The following is a 22,075-nucleotide window of genomic DNA, read 5'->3' as shown; positions in this document are numbered from 1 at the left end:
CCTCAGCCTCCCTGGTAAGGTCTATTCGGGGGTCCTGGAAAGGAGGGTCCGCCGGATTGTCGAACCTCGGATTCAGGAGGAGCAGTGTGGTTTTCGCCCTGGCCGTGGAACAGTGGACCAGCTCTATACTCTCAGCAGGGTTCTGGAGGGTTCATGGGAGTTTGCCCCACCAGTCTACATGTGTTTTGTGGACTTGGAAAAGGCATTCGACCGTGTCCCTCGTGGGGTCCTGTGGGGAGTGCTCCGGGAGTATGGGGTACCGGGCTCCCTTTTAAGGGCGGTTCGGTCCCTGTATGACCGGTGCCAGAGTTTGGTCCGCATGGGCGGCAATAAGTCGGACTCGTTTCCAGTGAGGGTTGGACTCCGTCAGGGCTGCCCTTTGTCACCGATTCTGTTCATAGTTTTTATGGACAGAATTTCTAGGCGCAGCCAGGGCGTTGAGGGCGTCCGGTTCGATGACCTCAGGATTAGGTCTCTGCTTTTTGCGGATGATGTGGTTCTGTTGGCCTCATCGAGCCGTGACCTTCAGCTCTCACTGGAGCAGTTCGCAGCCGAGTGCGAAGCGGCTGGGATGAGAATCAGCACCTCCAAATCCGAGACCATGGTTCTCAGCCGGAAAAGGGTAGAGTGCTCTCTCCGGGTTGGGGATGGGGTCCTCCCCCAAGTGGAGGAGTTTAAGTATCTCGGGATCTTGTTCACGAGTGGGGGAACGATGGAGCGGGAGATCGACAGGCGGATCGGTGCGGCGTCAGCAGTCATGCGGGCGCTGCATCGGTCTGTCATGGTGAAGAGAGAGCTGAGCCAAAAGGCGAAGCTCTCGATTTACCAGTCGATCTACGTTCCTACCCTCACCTATGGTCATGAGCTTTGGGTAGTGACCGAAAGAACGAGATCGCGGGTACAAGCAGCCGAAATGAGTTTCCTCCGCAGGGTGGCTGGGCTCTCCCTTAGAGATAAGGTGAGGAGCTCAGTCATTCGGGAGGGACTCAGAGTAGAGCCGCTGCTCCTCCGCATCGAGAGGAGCCAGATGAGGTGGCTCGGGCATCTGATCAGGATGCCTCCGGGACGCCTCCCTGGGGAGGTATTCCGGGCATGTCCCACTGGGAGGAGACCCCGGGGAAGACCCAGGACACGCTGGAGAGACTATGTCTCTCGGCTGGCCTGGGAACGCCTCGGGGTCCCCCCAGAGGAGCTGGACGAAGTGGCCAGGGAGAGGGAAGTCTGGGTCTCCCTGCTGAGGCTGCTGCCCCCGCGACCCGACTCCGGATTAAGCGGGAGATGATGGATGGATGGATGGATGTTCAAGTTCATTTACAAATGATGCTTCAGGTGTAAGGCTGAAGGACTGTGGAAGTTGTTTCATAAATGTTGTTGTAGTTAGTGCGGTATGAGTAGGCCTGACTACATTCTGACATACACCTACAGAGTCAAGAATAGCTGCAAACGCTATTTTTAAAGGATCACTATCTTTCTCCATGTGAATGTTAAAATCACGAACAATAACAGCTTTGTCAGTACTGATTACCAGATTTGTTAAAAAAACAGCAAACTCCTTAAGAAAATTACTGTACGGCCCAGGCGGTCTATACACAGTAATGGTCAGCAAAGCGAAGGACAAGAGTTTCAAATGTGCTGAAGCTCAACCTACATTTCTCGCTCCTAGGTTGGACTAAAAAAAATTCAGCAACACCACCACCTGTGCGATTTGGTTGAGGGTTATGCTTATAACTGTATTCCGCTGGAGTAGATTAATTTAGTGCCATGAATTAATTCGGTTTAAGCCAGGTCTCAGTAAGGCATAGGGCACCAAGACTAAAATCAGTAATTATTTCATTTATTAATAGTGCCTTAGGAGCCAGTGATCTTATATTCAGAAATACAAGTTTAAGTTTTAATATTGCATCACAACTGTTTTCTAGTAATGGATTCATTGTGATTTTTATTAAGTTATTATGGCACACACTACAGTGGAATAGTCTTCCATGATTAAAGACGCGGGGAACAGACACAGTCTCAATAAAATAAACCCTAGGTAACGATTCTAAGCAACTAGCAGGCGGTCGGTTATCCTGGTTTGCCTGCCGCCTGGACTTGGCGTTGTAGTTAGTCAGCAATTTGCCTGGAGACTATGAGCTCTGCTTTTAGACAGGAGGTTGGCACCAGTCCGCGAGGGGTGAATACCGTCCCTCTTCAAAAGCCCAGGCCTACCCCAGAAAATCCGTCGGTTGTCTATATAACCCATACCATTTATCGGGTACCATTCCGACAACCAGCGATGTAGCGACGATAATCCGATGTACATTTCATCGCCACGCCTAGCAGGGATGGGGCCAGAGCACGTTACTGACGCATCTTCTTCGCAAGGTTGCATACCTCTTTAAAATTTGCCTTAGTGATCTCCGATTGCCTCAATCGGACATCATTAGTGCCGGCATGGATAATAATCAGAGTATTTACTTTTACCTTTAGCCAGTACTTTTAAATTTGCCGAGATGTCAGTCACTCTGGCACCAGGGAGACAATTTACAATGGTCGCTGGAGTCGCTACTCTCGCGTTTCTTAGAATAGAATCACCAATTACTAGAGCACTTTCAACAGCTGTCTCAGCGGGAGTTTCACTGAGTGGGGAGAACCTGTTGGAAACCTGAATAGGCAAATGGTGCCGGTGTGAGTTTGGTTTGGATTTATGGCTATGCCGCCGGGTTATCACCCACTCGCTGCGAAGGCCCTGCTGCTGGAGGGGGGGGAGACTGAGTAGCTATCGCGGGCATATCCGGAGCCGCTAACACTGAATCGATAAAACTCTCATTCCCCTGAATGTTCCGTATTATCCGGATACGTCCCTCTAACACTACAATCTTCTCCGTCAGCTTAGCGACTAAATGACACTTCTCACATGTATACATACTGTACCGCTAATGACTGGAGAAGAATAACTAAACATATTGCACTCGGAACACGGAACAGGAGACATTGCATTGTACTTGCGTGAAACAGGAAAACTGAGGCTCTAAAGCTGGAAACACCTTTTTGATTGAATGGAGATCATGGGTCAGTGCTTGCGAAGGTGATAATTTCCAAACCCTGACGGATTAATCAGAAGATAATTAAGCTTGCGAAGATTTTTTCCCATGACTTAATTCTAATTATCATTTAGGTGATATAGTTTTAAAGTTTGCGTCCTAGCAACAAGTTTCGCTCTCGCAGGAAACTTCGGAAATGACCAGTGCCTCATCCAAATAGAATTTTGCCAGCCGATCATATACTACATAAGGGCTCTTTTTTGACTAGATCCAACCCAGTTTATGTAACTGAACTAATCAAGATCACTTTATGCTTGCTTCTTATTAATATCCCATGAAAATGAGCTGTATTTTATAGACTGCATGCAGTGGCTGTATACTTGACTGTAGACTGTAGAAATGCTGTACAACTTGTTAGCGTAGCAACTTCCAGTGTGAAATACCTTTTAGCTCGCTCATAATGTTTTCTATCTAGTAAAATGTACTAGTCTACTGGCGCCCTGCTAATGTGTGAGGTAGTACATGCACATGGACATAAATATACAATAACATAGAACTGAACTGAATAGATCAGTCCAATAGATTGACCCCATTTGTCATTGATACTTGAGATATTTGAGAATCGAACCAAGATCCTTCAAATAAGACAGACAACAGATGGTTGTATAATGGGATCAGACAGGACACTACTTGGGCCAGCTGATGAGCAGGAACAGGACTGTAGGAATGACCGACTGGACAGACAAGAAGACAGACAAGACAGACATGTAGAGGAACCACAGAGACAAGGACACAAGTGCGGACCATAGAGGAAACAGGCCAGGGCAAGATGACAGAACAGGATACAGACCAAGACAAGACAGGGCAGAAAGGCAGACACTGAGGCAGAAGAGTAAACAAAGTCAGACTGGGGCTTCTGGAGTACCCTAGGGTGCTGGGTATCAATCCAACAGCATGGATCCCCTTAGACATAAGTGGGCCAGTGGGACCTGGTGACACTGAGGGAACTTTAGGGCTAGCAGGTGTCTCTGGGCCAGCAGGTCTGGGAAGGCCTGCAAGACAGGGACAAAATAGCACTGCCGGGACTGCAGGACAGGGGAGTGCCGCTAGGGCAGCCTGGTCAGGATTCATGGGCAATGGGGAATCTACTGGAACTGAGCAAAACTGGGGCAGGAACTAGGATGAGAGGACCTTGAGGGGCCTACAGGGCAGGAACCAGTCATTGCACGAATGGTATGTCCCCGCCTCCCCTCTTGGGAAATGGAGACTCGGCCCTTTTTGGATCTTCCCCGATGCTGGCAGCCCTACTTGAGCTCAGAACAGGTGTGTCGCGGGAGCTGGATTGTGAGCCACGGAGCTGGACTCAGAGTAATACCCAGAGGGTCCCACTTTAGGTCCTCCTGGCTAGATTCCTCCAGGCTGGTGGTCTCTAGAGTATTGAGTGCAGGGCAAGTGGCACCAGCGCTGGTGGTGCAATGCGTGTCAGGTGCAGGACTGGTGACAGCTTGCATGTCAGGCACAGGGCAGTGGTGAAGGTTAGTTGGAGGTCTGGATATCCACCAGCAGCCTCGCAGTGGGCAAATGCGTGGAGTCCAGTCGAGGCAAGACCAACGCCGGTAAGGTGCCATGTGGTGGAGTAGACCTCACCTCACACGACCCCACCACACCCCATCCCCGACAACCCCCTTCTGGGGCGGTCCAGAATACACCAGCGAAGGCCATGGGGAGGGGTTGCTGACTCCTTGGAGTAGGGATCCCAGACCATGGCTGAGTAGCTGGATGTCGGTAAAATGGCCACAGATACAACGAGACAGTGATGGTGGAATGGCGGTGGCCTCTTCTGAGTCGGCCGCTGGTGGAGTTGGGCACTCTGAGTTGCCTCTTTGAAATGCGGGGGTGGCGGAGCGGCGGTGGCCTCTTTCGAGTGGGAGGGTGGTGGAGCAGCGGCGGCCTCTTTTGAGTTGGGCACTGGCGGAGTGGCTTGCAGAAGATAAAACATTAGCAGAGTGGTGATAGTCTCACCATGGCTGTCTGCAGGCCAGGAAGGACAGTAAGAGTTTGAGCTCACTTTCTCTGCTTCCACTTCTGCAGTTTTGAACCGGCAGGACCAATAGTAGTGGGCCTCTCCTCTACTAATTGGGGGGGGGGTTCTGTGTGTAGGTTTACTAAGAGAGATGGGTAGTTGGTGGCTGAGGAATCAGACAACTGGTCCAATCTTCCCTTCAGGAGTAGCACCAGCTGAAGACTCTCTGCGATCTCCTCCAGTTCTCAAGGATGGGAGGCTGGAGTGATGGCTGCCAACACAGAGTCTAGGTGATCCAACAGGGAGACAGCCTTGGGGGATGCCTGTACCTGACCAGGCTGCCCTAGCGGCACTGCCCTGTCTTGCAGTCCCAGCAGTGCTCTCTTGTCCCTGTCTTGCAGGCCTTCCCAGACCTGCTGGCCCAGAGACACCTGCTAGCCCTAAAGTTCCCTCAGTGCCACCAGGTCCCACTAGCCAACTGATGTCTAAGGGGATCCATGTATCAGAGAATAGCATCCAAAAACAGACCCTGCAGCGCAAAATATGCCTCCGGCTAGAACCTCAAAGCTGGAGCCTCTTCTTGTGGCAGAGGAGCGACAGGTGGAGCGACAGGTGTTTTACTCTGTGAGGAAGCAGCAGGTTGAGTGGCTTTGCCGTGCAAAGAAGCAGTAGAGTCTGACCAGTTCCCCCTCCTCGGCTGGGTCCCCATAGCTGTCCTCTGGAGACTCATAAAGGCTTGGGTTATAGCCGCTGGGTTATTTTGTGGGTTCGGTCATTCTGTCACAACGTTAAACAAGGCTGTGGCTCAAGTGCAGGCTGCTTTCAGGCAAAATCCACGCAGAAGTGTTTACTGAGGCAAACAGGACAGGGTAGTAGACACTGGCAAATCGCAATGACCAAACAGGAAGCACAGGACTAAGAGTCGCTAATATACTACTATAAGACTAAACAAAGGGGCAAACATAAGGCAACTGCGGCTGGTTAACGAGGTCAGGAACAAGAGGTAAGATCATGCTCAAGGGCAACACAGTGATCGGACATGCAGGGTGGGAGTGGACGTGACAGGTGATTGGAGAGGTAATTGATAAATTTGTTTTAGAAAAGAGGATAACGTTTCCTCTATATTGTACTACTCTGCGTGTATCGTTTTATTTTTCATTGGTCAAATGATTGCTGTTTATTTAAAATGTAAAATTTAAAGGTTAGTTCTGTAGTTGCTATTAATCCATATGTTCAGCACAGAATATTTCTGGTGCTATGGCCTCTGAGGTCAGAAACTGCTCTCTGCTAGATCATCCATCCATCCATCACCCAGTCGTTTATTCCGGTCAGGATTGTGCGGACAGTCTGATGGCTGCCTGGAAAGATTACATATCCATGTATTTTTACCTTATTTTTACACAGTAGTGGAAGGAAACCTTGTTCTGTTTGGACTTGCACAGACTTACCAGGGTACCATCAGCATGTGAGAGCTTGAAAAGGCCAATCATTGAGCCCTATTTATTATTATTATTTATTATTATTATTATTATTATTTATTTATTATTATGCAATCTGTGTTCAAGTAGAATATAAATGGAATGCTGTACAGTTGAAATCACTCTTTTCTTTATTCAAAATTGTCATAGTTTCATAATGAATTAATGAACATGGGCTGAGTGTCGTTGAGAATATTGTATGCAACATCAAATATTACTTTGCATGTAATGTGATAAAATGACTCTGAATTGAAAAGCCTTGTGAAGCTGTGCTTTAGTGACTTCCTCCCATCCTGTAAAGTACACTGTTCCTCATGCTGTGTTCTGTATCTCCCCCCCCCCTTTTTTTGTTGCTCTGGGAAACACATTAAGACTGGGGAGGCCGTTTAAGGAAGTGTTTGTTATTGTAAAGGCAGAATGATCTCAAGGAGAAAGTATGTCTCTAACCAGTGCTGTTTCGGATGCAAGTTGGAAACTGTGCATTCCTCAGCAGAGCTTGTGGTATGCCAACACATTCCACACTGCTGAGCTGGAGGAGAGCACACTCACAGGGCTGGGTGGGATAATGCTCTCTCTAGCTCTTCCTCTGCTGTTATCAGTAATTCTGTAATTCTTTCCTCTGATGTCTTGGAAAATTGAGAATGTTTTGTGGGTCTACATAGAACAATCAAAATTTTCATAATAATAAGGCCACACCTAACTTTATATTGAGTATAAAGTATTGAATGTTGTTTTAATGGGCTGCTTCTTTGCATAATATTTTCTACTAAAGATTAACTATTGATTACGGCGAGTTGAAATCCTGAAATTCATCCGGAACCCTATCCTTCCATTGATAAGTAGGAGTCTGTATGCCTCAAAGGCCTTTACATTTATTTGTACAGTAGTTTGTTAAATTTGATTTCTTTTTTTTTGGTGGAAGCAAATGTTCAGCATGTTTGTGACAAGTTTTGTGTCAATGTGTAATAAGTATGTAAACTATCTATAAAAATTAATATTTATTACATATTAAACTACTGCATTCAAATGTGAAACCCTTGAACAAGTCCGATCAAGTAGCATATACACAATGTATAATACAAAGTCTATTACATATTTGCTATCGCTATTTCATACCCTTATATCATCCATATGTTATACTGTGGTACATTCCGGTATTTTGGCACTTGGAGGGAAGTCCCCCACAATAAATTGTGCTGAATGAAAATACTACAACATATAGTACCAAACCCACCCTACACATCTCCAAAAATCCTTATTAAACACCCAATTTTATGTCACTTGTCTTAATGTAACCAGGTTCTCTATATCTGCACTTGTTTTTCCATCTGTAACCACTGACTTGGACTGTTTCTAAGTGATATAATTAAATTCCCCCACAATAAATGTTGCCGAGATCCCCATGATGAATTTCACCGACCGGCTACTGGACTGCTGTGGGTAATATTTGCCGAACAAGGTGGCTGGTGATGGGGAAAATATATATAACTTTATTTTAGTATTTTCAGAAAAACGTCTTGCACCCCACATTTTGAGACCCCCTGATCTAAACAATATTCCTGGTAAGTTTGGAAAAAGATCTGTAATTTAAGATCATCTGTGTTTACAATATGGCTTCTGCAGCTTCCCTTTCTGTTCTCTGCTACCGGGTGCTGCTGCTTCAATATTGGGGTGATTTTGTCTGAGGTGTATCAGCTGTAGGTTTTCATTCATATAATGTTTTTGTAATGATTTCCACTAAGATAAAATTTATAGTTATCTTGCCACTAAGTGGCATTAGCGGTTTTGGTGTCATTTGTCTCAAAATTTGAACAGGGCCAGATATTCACCCATACAACATGTCTTAACCCATATGCAAAGTTTGGAAAGGATTCATGCAGTACTTTTTGAGTTATCACACTAATGAGAAAGTGTCTGTGGCACCAGGTGCCACTCTTTCAACAAGTCTGTTTAGTGAGTTTCTTACTTTTTTGTTTTCTTTTCTGTCTTGTCATACATAGGGGTGGCCAATTTTATCCGCAAAGGGCCGTTGTATATGTGGGTTTTTGCTGCAGCTCCCTAATTATATTACTAATTAGAAGACTGATGGAGGACTGTAGAGTCCTCACACCTGGGTTTGAACAGCTGACCTAAAGGTTACCCCAAAAACCTGCATACACACCGGCCCTTTGTGGATAAGATTGGCCACCGCTGCTATACAGTGATACCTCGGCTCACAAACTTAATTTGTTCGAGGACTCGGTTCATGACCCGAAAAGTTCGCGACCTGAATCATTTTTCCCATTTAAAACAATGTAAATACAAATAATTTGTTCAAATAATACGTTTACGGAAGGCGGATCAATACACAACTGAGCGTATGCTTGTTGGTGGGCTGGTCACTCGAAAGACACCAAAACCACAAAACCTCCCCCCCAGAAAAACAAAACAATTAACATTAAAAGACTGAGTAACAGTCAAAAACAATACAGTCATTTCGAAAATGTGATTTTTTTTATTATACTATATATTATTTTCATATGCCTAAAATTTTTACGTACATTTCGTGATGTACTTCTTTGTTTGCACTGTTAACAAACAATACGCAGTTGCCACTATGTGTGAATGGAGAATATAACACTTAAATAGGAGTTACTTAATCATTTATGTTATTAATAAAAGTACTGTAATTTTCTGTATAGATATTCGACTGTTAAAATCCATTACAAACATGTTTATCAATCACTGAAAGGTACCACTATAATAGAACATTCTGTCTCTTTTTTTTTCATTTTTCAGATATTTAACCTCTGAAGAGAGATAGTAAAGACATACATCTACAACAAGTTTTTTTTTTATACATTCCACAACCGTTCTTGGGCATAATGTACACTTCTTCATGTTTTGGGTGGTTCTTTGGGGCACTTTCAACGGACCCTTTGGGGGGATGTTTGTGTATTAGCAGCCTGAAACACGGTTTGTGAACTGGTACAAAAAATTTTTGAACATCTGGTTTGTAACCCCATTTGTTCGTGAACAGGACTGTTCGTGGGTCGAGGTACCACTGCATTTTGCTGCCTGTCCTCAATAAAAACAATTATAGTAAATTTATTCCCTGATAGAGCTGCCATATCTATATGTTAAATAATTGTGAAGAGGAAATGTGCAATGACCATGCTGTCAAATGGTAGGCCACACAAACTTTTAGCAATATCAGTATAACAACTATTTAATGGGAGTTTAGCAATATGGGCTTCTATGGGAAAGACAAGCCAAAGATCACCACATGTGATGCCAGTTCACTGCTGGAATGGTGAAACACCCCCTATTACACAGAATGCACCTTTGCTGCAATGATAATTGCACTTCTCCTTTGGGCAGTCTGGGAAACACTAGCTGTCTCAATGCTTCATACTTATGTAGTCATATTTGTACCTCATTTCTGAAGGTGCAGAGGGATTTTCACAAGCAATATCTATGCTCTGAGTGTGCTCAATCTGTCTGCATGCTTGCTCAACTTGGCACAGTGTTACATTTGTGTCATAATTATTAGCTAATCAGAGACCAGAAGTACCTAATTTCTGATTGGCCAATTTCCTCTCCAGTCACTACACTTCTTGACAGAAGGAAATTGTAAAACATAAATTATATTGTACATGGAAACACTGAAATGATTTTACCTACTGGACAATATAGAAACCATGGAAATTATTTTATCTACAAAATAGGATGCCAAATCAAATGTAATATTTGCTGAATCACTACCATCTGCGACATGAACAAGGAAAAGTGATTGTACACTTAAATCCAGTTATATAACGGACTTCAAGGGACCTGGAAAAACAATCCGTTATCTCCGAAGTCCGTTATATCCAGAGTTGCTGTATGCCCAGAACACAACTACAGGACACCATTACTCATGCCACACCCCACCAGACACACTTGTGGTATATATTATTATATTGTACTTGTAGTAATCCAACTTTGCCTGACCAGATGGGTGACTATTAATAATCCCGACTACATATCTGTGCTGGATATCACCGGCACGGCACAGCATGCGTCTTGTAGGCGGAGCCTGCATGTCCGTTATAGCCTAACCAGTGTTGCCAGACGCACGACAGTTATCATATTTGTACAATAATTTTACCCTCTGTACGATAAATAATTCCAAAAATCCCATAATGTACAATACTTTTACCCCTTCATTTTATGTTTAAGTTATTTCATTGTCACAACAAGGTACAGATCTCTGTTTTCATTGGCTGCGCAGACATACTTGGCTTGTTTATGTGCAGTAGTCTCACGTGCCTTTACAGCCAATTAACGCATGATGTAGTTGGTGACACACGAAGTAAACAATGATGAGCAGTTTAAGCGCAGATTTGCATGGCATAGTTGCAATTACGGAAGACGCAAAGAATAAGCATACGTAACATCACCATCAGACTTACAGAAATGAATGGGATAAAGACCCCAGTTTTACTGTGCTAGAGACGCTGTTCTGCCTGGAAGTGGTTTTCACAAACGTTCTGTAGGTAAACGTTGCATTATACACTATAATATGCACAGTCTATGATAATATCTGTTAATGAAGTGGATTTTATGAGCAGCATCAGAATGGAAATTGTGTGTGTACGATAATTTTTCTCAAAATACGATAATTTTAAGTTTCTGGTACGATACTTCAACATTTAAGATCTGGCAACACTGAGCCTAACAAACCTACAGCTAAAAGCGTCCCAGGAGACTAAATTGTTTGTCCGTTATAAGTGAAATTCAGTTATATGCAAGTCTGATATATCCGATGGTTTTTCTGTATGTTCTTAAAGGCGTACCACCGGTACCAGCGGGCTTCGTCCGTAATAGACAATATTCCGTTATAAGCAAATCCACTATAATGTGATTTTATTGTATTTTTATATACTCATTTTAAGTGCTGCATTTGCAAACAGCTTGACAATTTGAGACTCTTAGTAAAGTAATAGTGTTTCCTGAAAGTTCCATGTACACAAGAGTTAATTCCTGGGCTGCTGGGATTGCTGTACTGTGAGGGAGTGGTGTAGGCGCTGTTGTACATTTATGTTGTGTTGTGCGCCTGTTGAAGCAGTTGACTGGAATTATTTGGAAATATATTTGAGTGTTTGTGTGCCAATACGGTTACGTGGTTGGTTGTTTCATTTTTTATTATTATTTTTTTTCTTGGTCTGCTTCAATACTTGTCTGTCCTTGTTAAAAGACAGCACAAGTGTTATCAATAGCTGCAGGTGTTGCGTGAGCGGCGTTTCTATCTGCGTACCTTCGCAATAAACACCCGCGGGGTAAAATTATCTAACGTCGGTAACATTAACTCGGAAAATGCCAATTGCTCCTGAACTTTGCTCGGTCACCAGTCGCGGCCAGGAGGACATTTTCCATTTTTTCCCCCCCTCTGGCAGTAGCCTACTTTTTCGTGGTTTTTCTGCCTTCCTAGAGTAACTTCCCTTTATTTTAGTTAAACGTGGTTCAGCAAGAAGTTAGTCTCGGGCAGGAAATTTTTAATTTGGTTATTTTAAAAGTTTAATTTCAAAGGTTATCTCTGACGTTGTCCGATAATTTAAAAACTTCTGTATTAAGGCAAGTATTAATTTAGTGTTTTATTGTTCTCGGCACTTTATTGTATTAACTATACATTAATTAGATCATCTAAAAGTTAAATACGCTATATTAATATACTGGGCTGAGAGTAAAGGACGGGGTCATAGTGAATTAGGTAATTATGGGGCCAGCTCAGTGTTGTGTTTGCAAGATGTTTGCCCTTATGGATGTTTGCGTCCAGTCGGACTTCATCTGTGAGTGATGTAAGTTAGTGGACTCACTCACGGTCAAGGTTTATGACCTTGGAGCAACTGGCTCTCATCCGACAGAACAAGAGAGTAGGGCTGGGTATCGTTCCAAAATTTTCGATACCGATACCCTGAATTCGATACCGGTTCCGAACTATACTTTTTTCGATACTTTTATTTTAAGGAATATGTTTTAACAAGATTACATAACACATAATCTCAGAGAAACTTTGGTTTTATTTTTTCAGGATGTTTGTGACACTTTTCACAGCAGGCTTATCTCTAAGACCAATAAACAAAGGAACAAAAGCACAAAATGAACAAAGTGTAGTTAGCACAATATATCAGTGCAAACCGTTTTAATAAAGTTCAAGCCATTTTAATTCAATCAATTTTAAGTATTTGTGAGGCTCACTGCTGCTTAAAGGTTTAGTTCACCCAAAAATTAAAATTCTGTCATTAATTACCTACAAATGAAGATATTTTGTATTTAATCCAAGAGCTTTCTGATCCTCCCATAGATAAATCGTTGAATACAGTTATTTTTGTTTACTTTGCGCACAGAAGTATTTTTGCAGCTTCATATAATTATGATTGAACCACTCATATCACATGGACTTATTTTGACTATGTTTTTGGTTCCTTTCTGGGCATTGAAAACTGCATATACAGTAAATCTATGGGAGGATCAGAAAGCTCTTGGATTAAATCCAAATTATCGTCATTTGTGTTCTGAAGATAAACAAATGCAGATGCGTAGCCCCCCCTAGGTTGTGGAAAAGCCCACAGGCCCCTGGTTTACCCAAAGAGTCAAGCAGGGTGCACCTGTGGTAACTGCAGACGATAGTCACGTAACTACGCACACTTCCGGTTTTGAAGCGAGAGAGTGGAGAGAGTGGTGTTGAGCTGCAGCGATTGTTTTGGGATTGTTTGGAATTGCTTTTGGAGTGTTTTGAACGTATATTTTGAGTGTTTGTGTGCTTTAATTATTTATGTGGGTGGCTGTTTTATTTCTATTTATTGTTCTTATTTTGGTCGGCGTGAGTGCTTGTCTGTCCTGTCTGTTAATTAACAGCGCGATTGTTACGGACAGTGAGCAGCATTTTCTGTTCGCGTTTAACTCCGTAACAAACACCGGCGGGGCGATAACAGCTAACAATATCTAGCGTCGGTAACGTTAACCAGCACCGGAAAAGGACAGTTGCTCCTGAGCTTTGCTTGGTCACCAGTCGGGGCCGGGAGGACATTTTCCACTTTTTTCCCCGCTCCGGCAGTAGCCTGCTGTGAGGTGGTTTTTGTGGTTTTTCGACCTCCCAAGAGCAACTTCGGTTTCGCTTTGTTTTTAGTTCATACTTGGTTCAGGCAGAAGTTCTTTTGGTAAGTAGTAGTAAATTTATCAGATTTAAAATTTTAAATAAAAATAATAAAGTTCCGTTTCAACACAAGTAACTTATTTTAGTGTACTCGGCACTTTATTGCATTTAACGTTACGCTAATTAATCTTTAAAGTTAAATTCACTATATAAATGTACTGGGCTGGGAGTACGGGGTCATAGTGAGTTAGTTAATTATGGGGCCGGCTCAGTGTTGCGTTTGCAACATGTTTGCCCTTCTGGACATTAGTGTCTAGTCGGACTTCATCTGCGAGCGATGTGAGCTAGTGGACTCGCTCATGGTCAAGGTTTGCGGCCTTGAGGAGCAACTGGCTCTCATCCAATGCAACAGTGAGTTAGAGGAGCAAGTTAATACGCCTTTTAGGGAGAAGGTGTGTACGCCACTAGCGGGGAGGAGGGAGAATGAAGAGCAGAGAGGTCGAGAGAGCTGGGTGACCGTAGGTCGTAGACGCAGGAAAGGGCGTACACACGTTATAGAGGCGGCATCACCTTAGGTGACTGTGTCGAACAGGTTTCAGGTTCTTCCAGCTTTAGAGCCGGAAGGGACTGGGGAGGCAGGTGGGCCCTTGGGCACTGAGGAGCCCCCTCCCCCCAGGAAGAGGGGGGTTGTGGTAGTGGGGGATTCCATTATTAGGGGAGTAGACAGTTATGTGTGTACGCATGATAGAGGGTCCCATACGGTGTCTTGCATGCCTGGTGCCCAGGTAGGAGACCTTCCAGATCGTGTGGACAAGCTTTTGGCCCCAGCTGGGGTGGATCCAGTTGTCGTGGTGCATGTTGGCACCAACGACATAGGCAAGGGTAGAAGGGCTGTTCTGCAGGATAAATTTATAGAAGTTGCCAATAAGCTTAGAAGCAGGACGTCCACGGTGGTATTCTCTGAAATACTCCCCGTGCCACGTGCAAGTCAGGCTAAGTTAGCTGAGATAAGGAGATTAAATGCATGGCTAAAAGGATGGTGTAGGAAAGAGGGGTTTAGGTTTATGGGGCATTGGAGGACCTTCTGGAACAGGTGGGACCTGTACAAGCCGGATGGGTTGCACCTGAACCAGAGGGGAACCAGTGTATTGGGGAGGCGTATGTGTAGAGTAGTTGAGGAATGTTTAAACTAGGGACTGGGGGGGCAGGGAGGTTAGTTAAGTTTGTAAGTGGGGGGAAACGGAAAGCCCCAAATAATCATATTATAAGTGGGCACCGTAATAGGCCTACCCTTTGTTGTCTGTATTTAAACGCTATGAGTATTAGGAATAAAATTCATGATTTAGAGGCTTTTATCTCATCGGACTCTTATGATATTATAGGAATAACTGAAACCTGGTTGAGAGAAAAGGATGGACAAGAATATAATATGGATGGTTACACGTTGTTCCGTAAAGATCGTATAGGTAAAAAGGGAGGTGGTGTTGCAGTATATGTAAAGGAAAACTTGCAGGCAAGGGAACTTACTGATATAAATAAAACTACGGAAGCAATATGGGTAAAATTAGATGCTAAAAACTCAAATAGCCTAATTGTCGGTGTTTGTTACAGAACACCTAATGTAGCTGCTGAGGAAAGCAGATTGTTATACAGCGATATTAGGACTATGAGCAATAAAAATGATGTGGTAGTTATGGGTGATTTTAATCTACCAGGAATGCAGTGGGACATTGTCACTGGCTCTTCTAAAAATGAACTGGAGATGGTGGAATTAGTACAGGATTGTTTTTTTACTCAGTTTTTTAACACCCGTACCAGGGGAGATGCCGTTCTTGATCTTGTTCTCTCTAATAACCAGGACAGGATTGGTAAATTAGACGTTTTAGAACCACTTGACAGTAGCGATCATAACATGGTCAAATTTGAGGTTAAGTTTAGTGTTCGAAGAGCTAAGTCCAAATCAAAAGTATATAATGTTAGGAAGGCTGACTTTAAGTGTATGAGACTAAAACTAGAAACTGTGAACTGGATGGAGTTAAATAACAAAACTGTTGAAGAGACCTGGGAATTTTTTAAAAGCACATTATTGCAAGTGCAAGAGGACTTCATGCCTGTTTCCAGCAAGAATAAATCTAGGAAATTGCAACGTAGGTGGTTTACTAGGGAAATAAAGTATAAAGTAAGGAGGAAAAGGGCTTTATTCCAGCAATGGAAAATAAGTGATAGAATAAAGCAGGAATATCTAAGTCTACAGGCTGAGTTAAAAAATATTAGACGAGCTAAAAGAAATGTCGAAAGGATGATTGCATTGGAAGCTACGGATGACGTTAAAAGTTTCTTCCAGTATTTTAACTCTAAAAGAGCTCTAAAACCTGAAATTACTGATCTGCAGGATAGTAAGGGTTTTATAATAGTAAACGACATTGATATAGTAAATGAGTTCAATGATAGTTTTGCACGGGTATTCACTGTTGAGGACATTAGTAACTTACCAGTTCTTATTACTGATCCAGCATCGTCTATAACTAATATATATATATAACTGAAACTGATGTTTTGCAAAGCCTAGCTAAGCTCAAAATAAATCACAGGGCCCTGATGGCATCTTACCTATAGTTAAAAGAGATGAGGGATATTATTTGCCGACCGTTAACTTTACTGTTTCAAAAATCCTTATCTGAAGGTGTGGTACCTACTGATTGGAAGCATGCCAACATAACGCCCATTTTCAAAAAAGGGGATAGAAGTAATTTGTCTAACTATAGGCCAATCAGTCTAACTTGTATAACTGGTAAAGTTATGGAGGCTATAATCAAAGAGAAAATGGTAGATTACCTGGACTTCAATAACATTTTGTGGGATAGCCAGCATGGATTTATGAGAGGTAGATCCTGTTTAACGAATCTGTTGGAGTTTTTTGAGGAAGCTACTCAGGAAGTTGATGATAAGAAGGCCTATGATGTCATCTACTTAGATTTCCAAAAGGCTTTTGATGTTGTCCCCCACAAGAGGCTCTTACTTAAACTCAAAGTGACAGGTATTTTAGGTACCGTAGCGACCTGGATTGATAACTGGTTAACAGATAGGAAACAGTGAGTAGTTATAAGAGGCACAATGTCACAGTGGGCCTGCGTCCAAATTGGGGTACCGCAGGGTTCGATTTTAGGACCGCTATTGTTTCTAATTTACATAAATGATATAGATACCAATATATACAGTAAACTGGTGAAATTTGCAGATGACACCAAGGTGGGCGGTGTAGCAGATACTGAATTAGCGGCTCAGCAGCTACAGCGGGATCTTGATTTAATTAGTGACTGGGCCGATACCTGGCAGATGAAATTTAACGTAGACAAATGTAAGGTACTCCATGTAGGGAGCAGAAATATAGAGTACAGGTATTTTATGGGTCCCACTGAAATAAAGGTAGCTGATCATGAAAAAGACCTTGGTGTGTATGTTGATGCTTCCATGTCCCATTCTCGCCAGTGTGGGGAAGCAATAAAAAAGGCCAATAGGATGTTGGGGTATATCTCCAGGTGTGTGGAGTTTAAGTCAAAGGAGGTAATGCTAAGATTATATAATTCCTTGGTGAGACCTCACCTAGAATATTGTGTGCAGGTTTGGTCAACATATCTTAAAAAGGACATTGTGGCCTTAGAAAAGGTGCAGCGTAGGGCCACAAAAATGATTCCTGGTCTTAGAGGAATGTCATACGAGGAAAGGTTACTTGAGCTAAATCTGTTCAGTCTCAAGCAAAGGAGACTGAGGGGGGACATGATCCAGGTATGTAAGATTCTAACAGGTTTGGATGCTGTTCAAACAAATAGTTACTTCAGCATTAGTTCAAATACACAAACTCGTGGCCATAGGTGGAAATTAGCGGGAGAACATTTCAAACTGGATTTAAGGAAGCACTTCTTTACACAGCGCGTAGTCAGAGTATGGAATAGTCTTCCTGACAATGTAGTGCAAGCTGAATCCTTGGGTTCCTTTAAATCAGAGCTAGATAATATTTTAACAACTCTGAGCTATTAGTTAAGTTCTCCCCAAGCGAGCTTGATGGGCCGAATGGCCTCCTCTCGTTTGTATAGTTCTTATGTTCTTATGTTCTTAAAAGTCTTATGGGTTTGGAACAACATTAGGGTGAGTAATTAGTGACAGAATTTTCATTTTTTGGTGAACTAACCTTTTAAGATCTTCTGAAATCACCCAACAGTTCTTCTTCAGAAAAATTAGCATGTCTGCTTTTTCAGGAGACAGACAAGCCTGCTCCTGGCTGATAATGTCCCCAGCAGTGGAAAATGTACGCTCTGAGGGTGTGGATGATGCTTGTACGCAAAGATACCTTGATGCCAATTCTGAAAGCATTGGCAGAGTATCCTTCATGTCCCACCACCAGGTTACTGGATTTACTGAGGACAGTGTAGACGGAAGCAGTCTTTACTTATTTATCTCTGCCTGAATCCTCTCTGTAGTGCTGCTGACAGTGGTCTGCATTCTTGCTTCAACAGCCAGCTCCTCAAGGGCAGAAAGCTTTGGCCTCTTCTATTTACAAATTAGTAAAGAAATAAAGAAAAATATAAAACTCTATAAAGATAAATGCAAACAAGCTAATAGGAAAAAAAATTGGATTTCTTTATATTTTCTTACCAGTGCTGTTGTTGCAGATGCACTGTCTTCATCAGAGCTGTCATCTTGGTTACCTGCTCTCTCTTCAAGTGCCTGTTCTATCTGCTCAGTCGGAGTCTATATTCAATAACAAAAATAGGTCACACATATTGATCTACAATTCAAGAGGAGTAGAAGATTACCAATACAAATTAACACCTGTTTTGAGGTCCTTTTCGTTAGCTCCTCCTCCAGTCTGGTCCACACTTCATTTGTCACTTTTGACTTGAATCTCTGATCTAAGGCTGTGCCCTCCTCCAAAAACTGTCTAATAATGCCATCCTTCAAATTCAACAGGATTACACTGCACACCTGGTATCTTTTTGAGAGGTCATTCCAGATAGTGTCCTTGATGGTCTTTGTGAAGGAGGAGTCCTCTATATTTACTGTGAAGTGGTGCTGGAGTTCAGAATCTGACCCAAAGTTGGGCTCCTTTCAGCAGAGACTCAGAGGGTTGAAGTGTAAAGTATCTTTGTAACTTTGACAAACTCTTCTGCTTTTCTAAAATCCTCATCAGAAACTCTCTGCAGTCTGTAAAATATAATCACATTCATTAGCTGGACTATAGATTCATGAGCAAAATCATTCACACTGAAAATGGCATTTAGAATAAGAACTGTTTTTGCCTGTCCTTGTCCATTAATTTCTTAAGACGATGGTCCATGGAGGTGGCCTGGATGGTAGGGAACTGCTCCAAGAATCGCTGCACCATGAGGAATAAGCTATTCCACCTTGTTTTCACATCAAGGATGACCGCATGTTCTGGAAGACCTAAAGTGAGAAAGAGAAATTCAAGTTTGTGTGTGTGTGTGTTTATCAAAGTGGCTGTTTATTTGCAGAAATGTTTTATTGCATGATGTAGCAAAGGATTTTTATTAACTATTTGGCCAAAGAGTTTTGCACTAAGGTTCATCTATTCTGATTTCTACCTACTGAGAAGACGCTGCTTCTCTTTAAGGATAGGTTTAGCCAGGCTGGATATTTTCACCCACACCACCATTGCTCTGATCCTTCCTGCCCACTGTGAGACTGAGGTAATTGTGTAAAGCTTCTGAGTAGCAGTATTGAGAGTGTGAGCAAAGCAGCAAATTTTTTTAATACTCATATTTTTTACTGCTACATCCATGTTTGCTGCATTGTCCAATGTCACAGCAACTACTCTGTCCTTTATATTGAATTCATCAAGAATATCTCCTATCTCTTCTGCTACAATGTCCCCTGTCTGGGATGTGTATACTGCCCTTGTATGTAGGACCTTCTCTTTCATGGAACCCTCTCTCACATAGAGAACTGACACTGTCAGATAGTGGTCCTGTGCAATGCTGGTCCAGCCATCAGCAGTCACAGCCACATCCCTCACATCTTGTAACTCTTTCTTGACATTTTCTTTTTCAACTGCATACCATGCAGGTATGAGGGTATTTGAGAGCATGTCTCGGCTGGGGGACTGATATCTAAGATAAGATAAGATTGCCTTTATTAGTTCCACGGGTGGGAAATTTGCGTTTTACAGCAGCAAAGTGGACAGTGCAGCAGAAATAAGCAGAATTCAGAAAAAAAATCAAGTAATACAATACAATACAGTACAAGATGGTATGTGCCTTAGTGTTTGTTGTGAAGTCTGATGGCAGATGGAAGAAAAGACCTGCGGTATCTCTCTGTCGCACACTTTGGATGCACCAGTCTGTCGCTGATGGAGCTGCTCAGTACTGATAGTGTGTCCTGTAAGGGGTGGGAGATGTTCTCCAACAGGGAATGTAGCTTAGCCAACGTTCTCCTGTCGCTCACCACCTCCACTGAGTCAAGGGGACCTCCCAAGACAGAGCTGGCTTTTTTAATCAGCCTGTTCAGTTTTCTCCTCTCCCCAGTAGAGATGCTGCTGCCCCAGCAGACCACACCATAGAAGATGACTGACGCCACCACAGAATCATAAAAGGTCTTCAGGAGTGGCCCTTGCACTCCAAAGGACCTCAGTCTGCGTAGCAGATACAATCTGCTCTGACCTTTACTGTAAATAGCATTAGTATTGTGGGTCCAGTCCAGTTTGTTGTTCAGATGAACACCCAGATACTTGTAGGAGTCAACGATCTGAATGTCCATCCCCTGGATGTTGATTGGTGTGGATGGAGGACGTTTGTGCCTACGAAAATCCACTACCAGTTCTTTGGTCTTTCCAGCATTGATATGGAGGTTGTTCAGTTGGCACCATTCCACAAAGTCTTGGGTCATTTCTCTGTACTCCTTGTCATCCTCATTAGCAATGAGGCCAACAATTGCGGAGTCGTCAGAGAATTTTTGCAGAAAACAGTTGGTTGAGTTGTGTGAGAAGTCCGCAGTGTATATAGTGAAGAGAAATGGGGCCAGGACTGTTCCCTGTGGGGCCCCTGTACTGCACACGACTGTGTCAGACACACAGTCCTGTATCTTCACATATTGTGGCCGATTCGTTAGATAGTCCAGAATCCAGGAGGTGAGGTGGGGGCCCACTCCTGTGTACAGTAACTTGTCCCTCAGTCTTGTGGGTATGATGGTGTTGAAAGCACTGGAGAAATCAAAAAACATGATTCTCACAGTGCTCCCAGGCTTTTCCAGGTGAGAGAGGTGTAGGAGATGAATAATCGCATCATCTACCCCAATGCCAGGCTGGTAGGCAAACTGAAGTGCGTCCGGTGAAGGGCTCACTAGGGGTCGAAGGTGGACCAGAACCAACCGCTCCAGGGTCTTCATCAGGTGAGATGTGAGCGCCACCGGCCTGTAGCTGTTGAGGTCTTTAGGCTGCGATGTCTTAGGTACTGGTATCACACAAGATGTTTTCCATAGCTGTGGTACCTTCCCTAGCTTCAAGCTCAGGTTGAATATATACGCAACTATCCCACACAATTGGTCTGCACAGGATTTCAGAACTCCTGAGCTAATACCATCTGGACCCGTCGCCTTCCTTACTTTGATCCTTCTGAGTTCACACCTTACCTTGTCTTTACTGAGATACAAGTCAGGGCAAAGTTGCTGAGTATTGGGGGTAGTAGCTTGAGGTGAGAGACAGTATGCAGGGAAGGTGGTAAAGGTGTGAAGTGGTGATAAGGCGGGGGAGGGGGGGCAGTAGCTAGAAGGCTCGGATGAAGGTGACTGAGGAACAAAGGACAGGACATGGTGAGGGGCAGATGAATCAAACCTGTTAAAGAAGTGATTCAGTTCATTCGCCCACTTACTGTCCCTTACTGGCTGGGAACTGCGCTCTTTGTGGCCTGAGATTGTTTTCAGGCTCCTCCAGATTCCACGTACATTATTTAGCTGCAGCTGATCCTCCATCTTCCTTTTGTAGATGACTTTCCCTCCTCTGATCGCCCTCCTCAGCTCTTTCTGAACACTCTTCAGCTCATCCCTGTCTCCTGACCTAAAGGCTCTCTTTTTCTTTTTAAGGAGAGTCTTAATGTCTGGAGTGATCCATGGTTTGTTGTTAGAGAATCATCTAACAGTCCTGGAGGGAACAGCAATATCTACACAAAAGTTGATGTAGTCCGTTATACGGTGCACCAGACTGTCAATGTCCTCCTCCTCATCCTCACAGAGCACATCCCACATAGTAGAGCCAAAACAGTCTCTTAGAGCCTCCTCAGCCTCAACAGACCATCTTTTCACTATGCAGGGGGCTGTTGGTTCCCTGCGCACTAAAGGTTTGTACACTGGGAAATCATGCACTAAGTTGTGATCCGATCTTCCCAGGGGAGGGAGAGGTGATGAGTTATATGCCCCCTCTGTGTTG

At 43.5% G+C, this 22,075-nt stretch overlaps 1 protein-coding gene across 5 annotated transcripts in view; it reads left to right on the top strand.

Moving 5' to 3' along the window:
* samd4a (sterile alpha motif domain containing 4A) overlaps window positions 1-22,075 on the top strand; it is a 104,261-nt gene that overhangs the window by 13,539 nt on the left and 68,647 nt on the right. Inside the window, exon 1 of one of the 5 annotated variants that reach the window (XM_048974939.1) lies at window positions 5,714-6,049. The exons of the other annotated variants lie outside the window; for them this stretch is intronic. The gene's annotated coding sequence lies outside the window, so the exon portion shown is untranslated. Of the gene's footprint in view, window positions 1-5,713; window positions 6,050-22,075 lie in introns of those variants that run through there. 5 annotated transcript variants of the gene reach the window in all.

Source organism: Brienomyrus brachyistius, chromosome 14, assembly GCF_023856365.1.
Source record: "Brienomyrus brachyistius isolate T26 chromosome 14, BBRACH_0.4, whole genome shotgun sequence".
NCBI classification, from domain to species: domain Eukaryota; kingdom Metazoa; phylum Chordata; class Actinopteri; order Osteoglossiformes; family Mormyridae; genus Brienomyrus; species Brienomyrus brachyistius.
The sequence above is the reverse complement of the archived record's forward strand: the minus strand, read 5'-3'. Positions and strand labels throughout refer to the sequence as shown.